At 40.5% G+C, this 16,467-nt stretch overlaps 1 non-coding gene and 1 pseudogene across 1 annotated transcript; one reads left to right on the top strand and one right to left on the bottom strand.

Moving 5' to 3' along the window:
* The first annotated feature begins 6,416 nt into the window (after positions 1-6,416).
* On the top strand, positions 6,417-6,595 carry LOC135030079 (U1 spliceosomal RNA; annotated as a pseudogene).
* A 2,081-nt stretch (positions 6,596-8,676) lies between these two features.
* LOC135030034 (U1 spliceosomal RNA) lies at positions 8,677-8,839 on the bottom strand. Its single transcript, XR_010226102.1, has one exon. It is a non-coding gene; the product is annotated as a U1 spliceosomal RNA (small nuclear RNA).
* Positions 8,840-16,467: the final 7,628 nt, after the last annotated feature.

The following is a 16,467-nucleotide window of genomic DNA, read 5'->3' as shown; positions in this document are numbered from 1 at the left end:
CAGGAGAGTGATATATGAAAATACACGAATGAAAAAGAAATGCAGATATGCGTGTGTGCGTACGCAAGATAGAAATAAACAGTTTTAAAAGACACTAGTGTGTTGTTCTTACCTCCGGTTCCCGGATTCCTTCAGCACCCTTTACTAAGCGAAACAGACGCTTATCCCGTCAGCACTGCGAAGAATATGATCTCCCGCCCTTTGCTGATGGATAATGTCTGCTGAAATTACCTAGCAGAGATATGTGAAGGACAGGACGAGCCGCCAATTGATAAAGCTAAATATTTATCTTATTTAAAACCCTTTGTGAGGTCTAAGAACACTGTACGCTATTTGCGTATGGAGTACCGTAAGGGTACGCTCGTTGCGTAACAATCGCTTAGCCGTGGTCGAGACGCTCAAGCGTCACGTTCGCTCACGGCCAAGAGATCACAGGCAGGCACGCTATTGGCTGCTGACTAACGTAATGGTTCGCTATAGCGTAACGGACGCTGTATCGGGAGCGGGCTGCTCAAGCGATACAGACGCTCACGAGAATACGCTGTTGGTATCGGGCACACTTATAGGTGAGCGACTACCGTAATGCTACGCTATCAGCGTAGCGGACGCTCGAGACCACGAGGAGATCACGAGCGGCGCCGACGCTCACAATGTTAAACCTTTATGTCTAAACCACAAACAATGTAATTTGCTGTAAAACCTTAGTGTAGAGATAGGGTGTAAATGCAACACTGTATAACCTTATTAACTCAAAAGCTGTTCGAGCGTCACCGACGCTCTGAGAATACTTAACACTATAAGAAATACACAAATACCGTGCTTAGGGTCCAACGCCTAATATATATATTATGAATGTTATACTTGCAAAAGAATTAATACAATACAAGTCATACACTACAATATAACATAGACTAACTAACCAGGTAACTACACAGTAAATACAATACAAGTACGTTTAAGAGAAAATGAGAGAAAGAGAAGAGAGAGAGAGAAAGATATGGCCCATAATAACAAGAAAAGACAATATGATTACGGAGAAAACTTACGCACAAAGGAAACGATCGCATGCGCCTCTGGACATCCAGCTCCCGATTTTCAGCAATGATAACCGATGAAGAGTGAGTGCTGGATGTGATCGGCCTGTCTATTTATGCCCCACACACAATACAATTCAATGGTCCCTACAATCTCATTGTTCATTGGACACAGGAATTCGTCTTCGCATTATAACAAAAGGTCATAGGTTGATTCATACAGGTGGGCTGTGACTATTTCCAACAGCTCAGGTGGGAGGGAAACTGGGTTTCCCGCCGCATGGATAAGTAAGTGCAAATACAGTAAATGTTCATAAACTTCTTATGTCCATAACTATTCGCACGAGCGATTGATCCGCTTCAAACCAACACCGGAATATTGCTAATTAAATACTCTTCCGATGGATACTAAACACCACTGTATTACTCCTGTCTGACCCTTCGTATCAAACAATGAGGGATCTCTCTGTCCAGGAACATACTACATTAACTAAACTTTCAGACTCTATCAAAGGGACCATAATCTACAAAATGCATTATATGGTGAAAATATGTAACGAAAGAGTCGCCCGCTAGACGCACACAATCTCTACCGTAAATGCGCATACCGTGCGCCTGCGGGTGCCCGCAACAGCGAGTATGCGCACGCACGGGAGAGCGCACGCATGCGCAGCAGGGACACATATGAGGTGCAAATATGGCAGTGTGCATCGTGATATTTTTCTGACTTTGACAGCTTACATGATTCTCCGCCCAGCGAAGAATTCTGGTGGCTTCCGCCATCGCCACTCTGCTCCTTGTGCCGCCTTGGCGGTTTACATGAACTAGTGCGGTGACGTTGTCTGACTGGATCAGAACTGGTTGGTCGCGAAGTAAGGTCTCCGCTTGACATAGGGCGTTGTATATGGCCCTTAGCTCCAGGATGTTGATGTGAAGACAAGTCTCCTGACTTGACCAAAGACCTTGGAAATTTCTTCCCTGTGTGGCTGCTCCCCAACCTCGGAGGCTCGCGTTCGTGGTCACCAGGATCCAGTCCTGAATGCCGAACCTGCGGCCCTCTAGAAGGTGAGCACTCTGCAGCCACCACAGGAGAGATACCCTGGCCCTGGGGGACAGGGTGATCAACTGATGAATCTGTAGATGTGACCCGGACCACTTGTCCAGTAGGTCCCATTGCAAGATCCTCGCATGGAACCTGCCGAAGGGAATGGCCTCGTATGATGCCACCATCATTCCCAGGACTCGAGTGCAGTGATGCACTGACACCTGTTTTGGTTTCAATAGGTTCCTGACCAGAGTCATGAGTTCCTGGGCCTTTTCTATCGGAAGATAAACCCTTTTCTGGTCCGTATCCAGAATAATGCCCAAGCAAAGTCAGACGAGTCGTAGGAACCAACTGCGACTTCGGGATATTGAGAATCCAGCCGTGTTGCTGTAACACCTTCAGTGAAAGTTATACGCTGTTCAGCAACTGCTCTCTTGATCTCGCTTTTATGAGGAGATCGTTCAAGTACGGGATAATTGTGACACCTTGCTTTCGCAGGAGCACCATAATTTCCGTCATTACCTTGGTGAAAATTCTCGGAGAAAATTCTGGAGAGACCAAACGGCAACGTCTGAAATTGGTAATGACAATACTGTACCGCAAATCTTAGGTACGCCTGATGAGGTGGATAAATGAGTACATGAAGGTATGCATCCTTTATGTCCAGAGATATCATAAAATCCCCCCCTTCTAGGCTGGCGATGACCGCTCTTAGCGATTCCATCTTGAACTTGAACCTTTTCAAGTATAGGTTCAGGGATTTTAAATTTAATATGGGTCTGACCAAACCGTCCGGTTTTGGGACTACAAACAGGGTCGAATAATTTCCATTTCCTTGTTGAAGCAGGGGAACCTTGACCACCACCTGTTGAAGATACAATTTGTGAATTGCATTTAACACTATCTCCCTTTCCTGGGGAGAAGATGGTAGGGCCGATTTGAAAAACCGGCGAGGAGGCACCTCTTCGAATTTCAGCTTGTAACCCTGAGAAACAATTTCTATTGCCTAGGGATCCACCTGCGAATGAACCCAGATGTGGCTGAAAACTCGAAGACGTGCCCCCAACTGGGCGGACTCCTTTAGCGGAGCCCCAGCGTCATGCGGTGGATTTTGTAGAGGCCGGGGAGGACTTCTGTTCCTGGGAACTAGCTGTGTTGTGCAGCTTCTTCCCTCTGCCCTTACCTCTGGCAAGAAAGGACACACCTCGTACTTTCTTGTTTCTCTGTGATCGAAAGGACTGCATTTGATAATGTGGTGCTTTCTTAGGCTGTGAGGGAATATAAGGCAAAAAATTTGATTTACCAGCTGTAGCTGTGGAGACTAGGTCCGAGAGACCTTCCCCAAACAATTCCTCACCCCTGTAAGGTAAAACCTCCATATACCTTTTTGAGTCGGCATCACCTGTCCATTGCCGGGTCCATAGGACTCGTCTAGCAGAAATTGACATAGCGTTTATTCTAGAACCCAGTAGACTAATGTCACTTTGAGCATCTCTTATATATAGGACAGCATCTTTTATATGCCCTATGGTCAATAACATAGCATCCTTATCTAGGGTCTCAATCTCTGCTGATAAGGTATCTGTCCATGCTGCCACCGCGCTACAACCCCGGCCGACGCAATTGCCGGTCTGAGTAAGGTACCAGAATGTGTGTAAATGGACTTTAGGGTAACCTCCTGCTTGCGGTCAGCATGGTCCCTGATGGTAGCCGTATCCTGGGATGGCAGCGCTACCTTTTTGGATAAGCGTGTCAATGCTTTATCCACCCTAGGGGAGGATTCCCACCGTATCCTGTCCATTGGCGGGAAAGGATACGCCATAAGAATCCTTTTGGGAATCTGCAGCTTTTTGTCTGGAGATTCCCAAGCTTTTTCACATAATTCGTTCAACTCATGTGAGGGGGGAAAGGTTATCTCAGGTTTCTTTCCCTTATAGATGTGTACCCTCGTGTCAGGGACAGGGGACTCTGTGATGTGCAAAACATCTTTTATTGCAATAATCATATATCGAATACATTTAGCCAATTTTGGCTGTAACTTTGCATCATCGTAGTCGACACTGGAGTCAGAATCCGTGTCGGTATCTGTGTCAACTATTTGGGATAGTGGGCGCTTTTGAGACCCCGAAGGTCCCTGCGACATAGGGACAGGCATGGGTTGACTCCCTGACTGTTCCCTAGCTTCTGCTTTGTCTAATCTCTTGTGTAATAAGTTTACATTAGCACTTAAAACATTTCACATATCCATTCAGTCAGGTGTCGGCGTTGTCGATGGAGACACCACATTAATTTGCTCCTGCTCCTCTCTAGGAGAGCCTTCTACCTCAGACATGTCGACACACGTGTACCGACACACCATACACTCAGGGAATCCTCTTATCTGAGGACAGTTCCCCAACAAGGCCCTTTGGAGAGACAGAGAGAGAGAGTATGCCAGCACACACCCCAGCGCTATATGACCCAGGAAAAAAACACAATAATTTTATGTTTACCCAGTAGCGCTGTATTTCCATATATATATGCGCCTAATTATGTGCCCCCCTCTTCTTTAAGACCCTCTTTCTACCGTGGTATAAGCAGGGGAGAGTCCGTGGAGCTTCCCCTCAGCGGTGCTGTGGAGAAAATGGTGCTGGTGAGTGCTGAGGGAGAAGCCCCACCCCCTCAGCGACGGGCTTCTGTCCCGCTCAAATATAGTAAAAAAATGGCGGGGGCTCTTATATATATATACAGTGCCTAGCTGCATATATATTTATTTTGCCAAAGAGAGGTCTATATTGCTGCCCAGGGCGTCCCCCCTGAGCCCTTCACCCTTACACTGACTGCCGTGTGTGAGGTGTATGGGAGCAATGGAGCACAGCTTTACTGCTGTGCGTTACCTCAGTGAAGATCATGAAGTCTTCCGCCGCCTCTGAAGTCTTCTTTTCTTCTCATACTCACCCGGCTTCTATCTTCCGGCTCTGCGAGGGGGACGGCGGCGCGGCTCTGGGACGGACGGCGAGGGTGAGACCTGCGTACCGATCCCTCTGGAGCTAATGCTGTACAGTAGCCTAAGAAGCAGAGCCTATCAACTCACAGAAGTAGGTGTGCATCTCTCCCCTCCGCCCCTCGATGCAGGGAGTCTGTTGCCAGCAGGCTCCCTGAAAATAAAAAAATCTAACAAATATACTTTCTGTCAGGAAACTCAGGAGAGCTCCCTGAAAAGCACCCAGTCTCCTCTGGGCACAGTAGTAAACTGAGGTCTGGAGGAGGGGCATAGAGGGAGGAGCCAGTGCACACCCAGATCTAAAGTCTTTCTTTAAGTGCCCATGTCTCCTGCGGAGCCCGTCTATCCCCCATGGTCCTTACGGAGTCCCCAGCATCCTCTAGGACGTAAGAGAAAAATTATGCTGGCAGAAAAATCCAATTGAGTGATTAAACAGCTCCAGAGCTGCTCTGTAAGGCAAGTAAAAGGGTGTGGGCCCTGCAGCACTACCTGTAGTTTGCATTGTGCATTGGAAGCCTAGTTTGCTGTCTGTTTCCACTTCTTTTTTCTTGAGCCCCTCCCGTCTATACCCTTGTGCACTATCCTGACTTCTCCTCCCGTCTGCTTACTTTGTGCCTTCCAATGCACAATGCAAACTACAGGTAGTGCTGCAGGGCCCACACCCTTTTACTTGCCTTACAGAGCAGCTCTTGAGCTGTTACAGTGCCCAGCTGCTGCAAGAAATCAGCGTGAATGCTTCAGGGGCTGGGGCATGGCCAACATGAGCCCCACACCGAAGGAGGGTGGGGGTGTTTAATGCGAACTAGGGGTCTCGCACAATGCGAACTACAGGTAGTGCTGCAGGGCCCACACCCTTTTACTTGCCTTACAGAGCAGCTCTGGAGCTGTTACAGTGCCCAGCTGCTGCAAGAAATCAGCTTGAATGCTTCAGGGGCTGGGGCATAGCCAACATGAGCCCCACACCGACGGAGGGTGGAGGTGTTTAATGCAAACTAGGGGTCATCCAAGTGCCGCAAAAGGCCGCCATGCCCTGCACGCCCCTTTTCTCTTTTCATATGCAGACGAGGGTTGAAGCCAACTTTGACCCACTGCTTGGATGACATCGCCATATGCAAATCCATCTGCTGCAGGCCTTCCCCCAGGAATGCTTGCACTAGTTGTTGCATTTGGTTTGTTGTTTGGGGGTGCTTCAGTATTAGGCAGCCTTCTGCCCTCCCATGTTCATCTGAAAATATGTGTTCTCCCTGCAGTTGTTGTCCCCAGATGAGAGTTCCCTTGTGCTGCCTCAGTTGAATCTCCTTTACTTGACAGAGATGTGCCTGAGCAGCGGCCCTCCCCAGCCCTATCCCAAATCATACTTATTTTGCATAGGAGATACCATGGTCATGAAGACTGTTCTCCCAGGGTGCGGTTCATTCATTGCATTCTGGGTATGCTGACCCCTGTGATTTCCCCAAATGTGGGAAACTCGACTGCATTATTTAATGCGAACTAGGGGTCATCCAAGCACCGCAAAAGGCCGCCATGCCCTGCATACCCCTTTTCTCTTTTCATAAGCAGACGAGGTTTGAAGCCAACTTTGACCCACTGCTTGGATGACATCACTTGCTGCCTTTCCAATGAAGCAAGTTTAATTTAATAATAGGTGAAAAACCATCCCTACAAAGGTGTTAATCAGATACTTGGCTTTGTGGACACTTTTCAGAGCACAAATTTGTTAGCATAAAAATAAAGCCAGAAAATGAAGAGCTGTTTAATCACTCAATTGGATTTTTCTGCCAGCATATTTCTTTTTCTCTGCAACCCACTGCTAAATTGTGCTTCGTGGCTGTTTTTTTTATAAAATCACTTAATCAAATCTAACTCTGATTACATCAGAGAAGGCCAGGTACCCTACACCATAAGAGGTGGTTTGAAATTTTTACTTGTCTACTTAAAGATCACCAAAATCTGATAACGAGGTCAATTACGTCCCTAGGTGGGATTGAACCACCAACCTTTTGGTTAACAACTGAACACGCTAACTGTTTGCGCCTCAGAGACACTTTGCAAAAGTACATACTGACAAAGGTTAATAAGCATTCATCTAGAACGTTTCCTAGAAAAACTTTAAAAAGTCAATAATCTGGAGAGTTTTTGTAAGATGTTCCTTCCATCAACCAATGAAGAAACACATTGGTACTTCCCCATGATGAGTGAGTGCTTCAGGATCTCTTGCACTTACATGTGCAGCAAAGGACTACAATGGAAGCATGCTGGGCCTATAACCCAGAGGTAGGCAGATTGCAACTGTCCTCTGCTATATGCATTTTTTTTGTTAATTAAAGTAATCCAAAACTGGGATTGATATTTTGGCTCTTTTATTTTTACTTAAAGTACAATAACTTTTACTGTTTTAATTTGTTTTAATAGTATATTGACAGTATTGTTTTCTTTCAAAAATCCAATTAATTTTCTTTACCCGATTATTAAAATGGTAATTGACAAAAACAATCTACATTGTCACCAGAAGAGCAGTACAAAATGTACAAGTGATATATTAAAATCATCTTTCCAGCTTGAATTTCAATGATGCCTTGGTGCAACAATTTTGTGAGAAACATCTTCACCCATAAAGAAAGATTTTCTTAATTCCTTACCTGTGTGCTGATTAGATATCACCTTGTTTTCACATTAAACAGACTTCCCCATGAGGAAGCAGCAAGGATGCAGTGACGTTTATGTTTCCTGGTGTCAACCTGTATTATTTCAGTAGACATTGAAATGAGGATGCATCTTGCTGCCTTTCCAATGAAGCAAGTTTAATTCAGTAATAGGTGAAAAACCATTCCTACAAAGGTGTTAATCAGAGACTTGGCTTTGTGGACACTTTTCAGAGAGCAAATTTGTTAGCATAAACATAAAATCAGAAAATGAAGAGCTGTTTAATCACTCAATTGGACTTTTCTGCCAGCATAATTTTTTTTCTCTGCAACCCACTGCTAAATTGTGCTTCCTAGCTGTTTTTTATAAAATCACTTAATCAAATCTAATTCTGATTACATCAGAGAAGGCCGGGTACCCTACACCATAAGAGGGGGTTTGAAATTTTGACTTGTCTACTTAAAGATCACCAAAATCTGATAACAAGGTCTATTACGTCCCTGGGTGGGATTGAATCACCAACCTTTAGGTTAATAGCCATACACACTAACTGATTGCGCCACAGCGACACTTTGCAAAAGTACATACTGACAAAGGCTAATAAGCATTCATCTAGAACGTTTCCTAGAAAAACTTTAAAAAGTCAATAATCTGGAGAATTTTTGTAAGAAACACATTGGTACATTCCCATGATGAGTGAGTGCTTCAGGATCTCTTGCACTTACATGGGCTATTAACCAAAAGGTTCCCACCCAGTGATGTAATTGACCTTGTGATCAGATTTTGGTGATCTTTAAGTAGACAAGTCAAAATTTCAAACCCCCTCTTATGGTGTAGGGTACCTGGCCTTCTCTGACGTAATCAGAGTTAGATTTAATTAAGGTGCACAAGGGAATAGAAGGGAGCGGTTTAAGAAAAGAGAAGTGGAAACAGACAGCAAACTAGGCTGGAGAGAGACCTGAGACAAAGAGATCTGAATTATACGAGAGCCGACCAGGGGAAACACAAATTATGCAGTCAAGTTTCCCACATTTGGGGAAATCGCAGGAGCAGCACACCCAGAGTGCAATGGGTGATCCTTTCCCTGGGAGAAGCACCTTCCTGATCATAGTATCTCACCTGGCAGGTAAGTAGGAGTTGGGCTAGTGCTGGGGAGGGTCGCTGCTCGGGTACCCCCCTGTCAAGTGAAGGAGATCCAACTGAGGCAGCACAAGGGAACTCTCGAAAGAAGAACAAGGCTAGAGGAAGATCTGAGACAAAGAAATCTGACTTTTACCAGAGCTGACCAGAGGAAAGCACAAACACAGTACCCCACTACCACCAGGAAACATTAACGCCACTGCATCCTTGCTGCTTTCTCATGTGGAAGTCTATTTAATGTGAAAACAAGGTGATATCTAATTAGCACACAGAAAAGAAAATTAAGTGAATTTTTGAAAGAAAACAATACTGTCAATATACTATTAAAACAAATTAAAATGGTAAAAGTTATTGTACTTTAAGTAAAAATAAAAGAGCAAAAATATCAATCCCAGTTTTGGATTACTTTAATTAACAAAAAAAATGCATATAGCAGAGGATAGTTTCAATCTTTCTACCTCTGGGTTATGGGCACAGCATGCTTCCATTGCAGTACTCTGCTGCACATGTAAGTGCAAGAGATCCTGAAGCACTCACTCATCATGGGAAAGTACCAATGTGTTTCTTCATTGGTTGATGGCAGAAACATCTTACAAAAACACTCCAGATTATTGACTTTTTAAAGTTTTTCTAGGAAACGTTCTAGATGATTGTTTATTAGCCTTTGTCAGTATGTAATTTTGCAAAGTGTCGCTGTGGCGCAATCAGTTAGTGTGTATGGCTATTAACCAAAAGGTTGGTGGTTCAATCCCACCCAGGGATGTAATTGACTTTGTTATCAGATTTTGGTGATCTTTAAGTAGACAAGTCAAAATTTCAAACCCCCTGTTATGGTGTTAGGTATTTAGACTTCTCTGATGTAATCAGAGTTAGATTTGATTCAGTGATTTTATAAAAACAGCTAGGAAGCACAATTTAGCAGTGGGTTGCAGAGAAAAAGAAATATGCTGGCAAAAAAATCCAATTGAGTGATTAAACAGCTCTTGGATGGTTTTTCACCTATTACTAAATTAAACTTGCTTCATTGGAAAGGCAGCAAGATGCATCCTCATTTCAATATCTACTGAAATAATACAGGTTGACACCAGGAAACATTAACGCCACTGCATCCTTGCTGCTTTCTCATGTGGAAGTCTGTTTAATGTGAAAACAAGGTGATATCTAATTAGCACACAGGTAAGGAATTAAGAAAATCTTTATTAAAGGGTGAAGATGTTTCTCACAAAATCGTTGCCCCAATGCATCATTGAAATTCAAGCTGGAAAGATGATTTTAATATATCACTTGTACATTTTGTATTGCTCTTCTGGTGACAATGTAGTTTGTTTTTGTCAATTACCATTTTAATAATCGGGTAAAGAAAATTAATTGGATTTTTGAAAGAAAACAATACTGTCAATATACTATTAAAACAAATTAAAATGGTAAAAGTTATTGTACTTTAAGTAAAAATAAAAGAGCAAAAATATCAATCCCAGTTTTGGATTACTTTAATTAACAAAAAAAAAATGCATATAGCAGAGGATAGTTTCAATCTGCCTACCTCTGGGTTATGGACCCAGCATGCTTCCATTACAGTACTCTGCTGCACATGTAAGTGCAAGAGGTCCTGAAGCACTCACTTATCATGGGAAAGTTCCAATGTGTTTCTTCATTGGTTGATGGAAGAAACATCTTACAAAAACTCTCCACATTATTGACTTTTTAAAATGTTTCTAGGAAACGTTCTAGATGAATGCTTATTAGCATTTGTCAGTATGTACTTTTGCAAAGTGTCGCTGTGGCGCAATCAGTCTGTGTGTATGGTTATTAACCAAAAGGTTGGTGGTTCAATCCCACCCAGGGACGTAATTGACCTTGTTATCAGATTTTGGTGATCTTTAAGTAGACAAGTCAAAATTTCAAACCCCCTGTTATGGTGTAGGGTACCTGGCCTTCTCTGATGTAATCAGAGTTAGATTTGATTCAGTGATTTTATAAAAACAGCTAGGAAGCACAATTTAGCAGTGAGTTGCAGAGAAAAAGAAATATGCTGGCAAAAAAATCCAATTGAGTGATTAAACAGCTCTTCATTTTCTGGCTTTATTTTTATGCTAACAAATTTGTTCTCTGAAAAGTGTCCACAAAGCCAAGTCTCTGATTAACACCTTTGTAGGGATGGTTTTTCACCTATTACTAAATTAAACTTGCTTCATTGGAAAGGCAGCAAGATGCATCCTCATTTCAATGTCTACTGAAATAATACAGGTTGACACCAGGAAACATTAACGCCACTGCATCCTTGCTGCTTTCGCATGTGGAAGTCTGTTTAATGTGAAAACAAGGTGATATCTAATTAGCACACAGGTAAGGAATTAAGAAAATCTTTATTTAAGGGTGAAGATGTTTCTCACAAAATCGTTGCCCCAATGCATCATTGAAATTCAAGCTGGAAAGATGATTTTAATATATCACTTGTACATTTTGTATTGCTCTTCTGGTGACAATGTAGTTTGTTTTTGTCAATTACCATTATAAAAATAGGGTAAAGAAAATTAAGTGGATTTTTGAAAGAAAACAATACTGTCAATATACTATTAAAACAAATTAAAATGGTAAAAGTTATTGTACTTTAAAGTAAAAATAAAAGAGCAAAAATATCAATCCCAGTTTTGGATTACTTTAATTAACAATAAAAAATGCATATAGCAGAGGATAGTTTCAATCTGCCTACCTCTGGGTTATGGGCCCAGCATGTTTCCAATGCAGTACTCTGCTGCACATGTAAGTGCAAGAGATCCTGAAGCACTCACTCATCATGGGAAAGTACCAATGTGTTTCTTCGTTGGTTGATGGAAGAAACATCTTACAAAAACTCTCCAGATTATTGACTTTTTAAAGTTTTTCTAGGAAACGTTCTAGATGAATGCTTATTAGCCTTTGTCAGTATGTAAGTTTGCAAAGTGTCTCTGTAGCGCAATCGGTTAGTGTGTTTGGTTATTAATCAAAGGGTTGGTGGTTCAATCCCACCCAGGGATGTAATTGACCTTGTTATCAGATTTTGGTGATCTTTAAGTAGACTAGTCAAAATTTCAAACCCCCTCTTATGGTGTAGGGTACCTGGCCTTCTCTGATGTAATCAGAGTTAGATTTGATTAAGTGATTTTATAAAAAAACAGCTAGGAAGCACAATTTAGCAGTGGGTTGCAGAGAAAAAGAAATATGCTGGCAGAAAAATCCAATTGAGTGATTAAACTGCTCTTCATTTTCTGGCTTTATTTTTATGCTAACTAATTTGTTCTCTGAAAAGTGTCCACAAAGCCAAGTGTCTGATTAACATCTTTGTAGGGATGGTTTTTCACCTATTACTAAATTAAACTTGCTTCATTGGAAAGGCAGCAAGATGCATCCTCATTTCAATATCTACGGAAATAATACAGGTTGACACCAGGAAACATTAACGCCACTGCATCTTTGCTGTTTTCTCATGTGGAAGTCTGTTTAATGTGAAAACAAGGTGATATCTAATTAGCACACAGGTAAGGAATTAAGAAAATCTTTATTTAAGGGTGAAGATGTTTCTCACAAAATCGTTGCCCCAATGCATCATTGAAATTCAAGCTGGAAAGATGATTTTAATATATCACTTGTACATTTTGTATTGCTCTTCTGGTGACAATGTAGTTTGTTTTTGTCAATTACCATTTTAATAATCGGGTAAAGAAAATTAATTGGATTTTTGAAAGAAAACAATACTGTCAATATACTATTAAAACAAATTAAAATGGTAAAAGTTATTGTACTTTAAGTAAAAATAAAAGAGCACAAATATCAATCCCAGTTTTGGATTACTTTAATTAACAAAAAAAAGGCATATAGCAGAGGATAGTTTCAATCTGCCTACCTCTGGGTTATGGACCCAGCATGCTTCCATTACAGTACTCTGCTGCACATGTAAGTGCAAGAGATCCTGAAGCACTCACTCATCATGGGAAAGTACCAATGTGTTTCTTCATTGGTTGATGGAAGAAACATCTTACAAAAACTCTCCAGATTATTGACTATTTAAAGTTTTTATAGGAAACGTTCTAGATGAATGCTTATTAGCCTTTGTCAGTAAGTACTTTTGCAAAGTGTCGCTGTGGCTCAATCAGTTAGTGTGTATGGCTATTAACCAAAAGGTTGTTGGTTCAACCCCACCCAGGGACATAATTGACCTTGTTATCAGATTTTGTTGATCTTTAAGTAGACAAGTCAAAATTTCGAAAACCGCTGTTATGGTGTAGGGTACCTGGCCTTCTCTGATGTAATCAGAGTTAGATTTGATTCAGTGATTTTATAAAAACAGCTAGGAAGCACAATTTAGCAGTGGGTTGCAGAGAAAAAGAAATATGCTGGCAAAAAAAATCCAATTGAGTGATTAAACAGCTCTTCATTTTCTGGCTTTATTTTTATGCTAACAAATTTGTTCTCTGAAAAGTGTCCACAAAGCCAAGTATCTGATTAACATCTTTGTAGGGATGGTTTTTCACCTATTACTAAATTAAACTTGCTTCATTGGAAAGGCAGCAAGATGCATCCTCATTTCAATATCTACTGAAATAATACAGGTTGACACCAGGTAACATTAACGCCACTGCATCCTTGCTGCTTTCTCATGTGGAAGTCTGTTTAATGTGAAAACAAGGTGATATCTAATTAGCACACAGGTAAGGAATTAAGAAAATCTTTATTTAAGGGTGAAGATTTTTCTCACAAAATCGTTGCCCCAATGCATCATTGAAATTCAAGCTGGAAAGATGATTTTAATATATCACTTGTACATTTTGTATTGCTCTTCTGGTGACAATGTAGTTTGCTTTTGTCAATTACCATTTTAATAATCGGGTAAAGAAAATTAATTGGATTTTTGAAAGAAAACAATACTGTCAATATACTATTAAAACAAATTAAAATGGTAAAAGTTATTGTACTTTAAGTAAAAATAAAAGAGCAAAAATATCAATCCCAGTTTTGGATTACTTTAATTAACAAAAAAAATGCATATAACAGAGGATAGTTTCAATCTGCCTACCTCTGGGTTATGGACCCAGCATGCTTCCATTACAGTACTCTGCTGCACATGTAAGTGCAAGAGATCCTGAAGCACTCACTCATCATGGGAAAGTACCAATGTGTTTCTTCATTGGTTGATGGAAGAAACATCTTACAAAAACTCTCCACATTATTGACTTTTTAAAATGTTTCTAGGAATCGTTCTAGATGAATGCGTATTAGTCTTTGTCAGTAAGTACTTTTGCAAAGTGTCGCTGTGGCGCAATCAGTTAGTGTGTGAGGCTATTAACCAAAAGGTTGGTGGTTCAATCCCACCCAGGGACTTAATTGACCTTGTTATCAGATTTTGGTGATCTTTAAGTAGACAAGTCAAAATTTCAAACCCCCTGTTATGGTGTAGGGTACCTGTCCTTCTCTGATGTAATCAGAGTTAGATTTGATTTAGTGATTTTATAAAAACAGCTAGGAAGCACAATTTAGCAGTGAGTTGCAGAGAAAAAGAAATATGCTGGCAAAAAAATCCAATTGAGTGATTAAACAGCTCTTCATTTTCTGGCTTTATTTTTATGCTAACAAATTTGTTCTCTGAAAAGTGTCCACAAAGCCAAGTCTCTGATTAACATCTTTGTAGGGATGGTTTTTCACCTATTACTAAATTAAACTTGCTTCATTGGAAAGGCAGCAAGATGCATCCTCATTTCAATGTCTACTGAAATAATACAGGTTGACACCAGGAAACATTAACGCCACTGCATCCTTGCTGCTTTCGCATGTGGAAGTCTGTTTAATGTGAAAACAAGGTGATATCTAATTAGCACACAGGTAAGGAATTAAGAAAATCTTTATTTAAGGGTGAAGGTGTTTCTCACAAAATCGTTGCCCCAATGCATCATTGAAATTCAAGCTGGAAAGATGATTTTAATATATCACTTGTACATTTTGTATTGCTCTTCTGGTGACAATGTAGTTTGTTTTTGTCAATTACCATTATAATAATAGGGTAAAGAAAATTAAGTGGATTTTTGAAAGAAAACAATACTGTCAATATACTATTAAAACAAATTAAAATGGTAAAAGTTATTGTACTTTAAGTAAAAATAAAAGAGCAAAAATATCAATCCCAGTTTTGGATTACTTTAATTAACAATAAAAAATGCATATAGCAGAGGATAGTTTCAATCTGCCTACCTCTGGGTTATGGGCCCAGCATGTTTCCAATGCAGTACTCTGCTGCACATGTAAGTGCAAGAGATCCTGAAGCACTCACTCATCATGGGAAAGTACCAATGTGTTTCTTCGTTGGTTGATGGAAGAAACATCTTACAAAAACTCTCCAGATTATTGACTTTTTAAAGTTTTTCTAGGAAACGTTCTAGATGAATGCTTATTAGCCTTTGTCAGTATGTAAGTTTGCAAAGTGTCTCTGTGGCGCAATCGGTTAGTGTGTTTGGTTATTAATCAAAGGGTTGGTGGTTCAATACCACCCAGGGATGTAATTGACCTTGTTATCAGATTTTGGTGATCTTTAAGTAGACAAGTCAAAATTTCAAACCCCCTCTTATGGTGTAGGGTACCTGGCCTTCTCTGATGTAATCAGAGTTAGATTTGATTAAGTGATTTTATAAAAAAACAGCTAGGAAGCACAATTTAGCAGTGGGTTGCAGAGAAAAAGAAATATGCTGGCAGAAAAATCCAATTGAGTGATTAAACAGCTCTTCATTTTCTGGCTTTATTTTTATGCTAACTAATTTGTTCTCTGAAAAGTGTCCACAAAGCCAAGTGTCTGATTAACATCTTTGTAGGGATGGTTTTTAACCTATTACTAAATTAAACTTGCTTCATTGGAAAGGCAGCAAGATGCATCCTCATTTCAATATCTACGGAAATAATACAGGTTGACACCAGGAAACATTAACGCCACTGCATCTTTGCTGTTTTCTCATGTGGAAGTCTGTTTAATGTGAAAACAAGGTGATATCTAATTAGCACACAGGTAAGGAATTAAGAAAATCTTTATTTAAGGGTGAAGATGTTTCTCACAAAATCGTTGCCCCAATGCATCATTGAAATTCAAGCTGGAAAGATGATTTTAATATATCACTTGTACATTTTGTATTGCTCTTCTGGTGACAATGTAGTTTGTTTTTGTCAATTACCATTATAATAATAGGGTAAAGAAAATTAAGTGGATTTTTGAAAGAAAACAATACTGTCAATATACTATTAAAACAAATTAAAATGGTAAAAGTTATTGTACTTTAAGTAAAAATAAAAGAGCAAAAATATCAATCCCAGTTTTGGATTACTTTAATTAACAATAAAAAATGCATATAGCAGAGGATAGTTTCATTCTGCCTACCTCTGGGTTATGGGCCCAGCATGTTTCCAATGCAGTACTCTGCTGCACATGTAAGTGCAAGAGATCCTGAAGCACTCACTCATCATGGGAAAGTACCAATGTGTTTCTTCGTTGGTTGATGGAAGAAACATCTTACAAAAACTCTCCAGATTATTGACTTTTTAAAGTTTTTCTAGGAAACATTCTAGATGAATGCTTATTAGCCTTTGTCAGTAAGTACTTTTGCAAA

This window comes from Pseudophryne corroboree, unplaced genomic scaffold (assembly GCF_028390025.1).
Source record: "Pseudophryne corroboree isolate aPseCor3 unplaced genomic scaffold, aPseCor3.hap2 scaffold_494, whole genome shotgun sequence".
Taxonomy (NCBI): Eukaryota; Metazoa; Chordata; class Amphibia; order Anura; family Myobatrachidae; genus Pseudophryne; species Pseudophryne corroboree.
The sequence above is the reverse complement of the archived record's forward strand: the minus strand, read 5'-3'. Positions and strand labels throughout refer to the sequence as shown.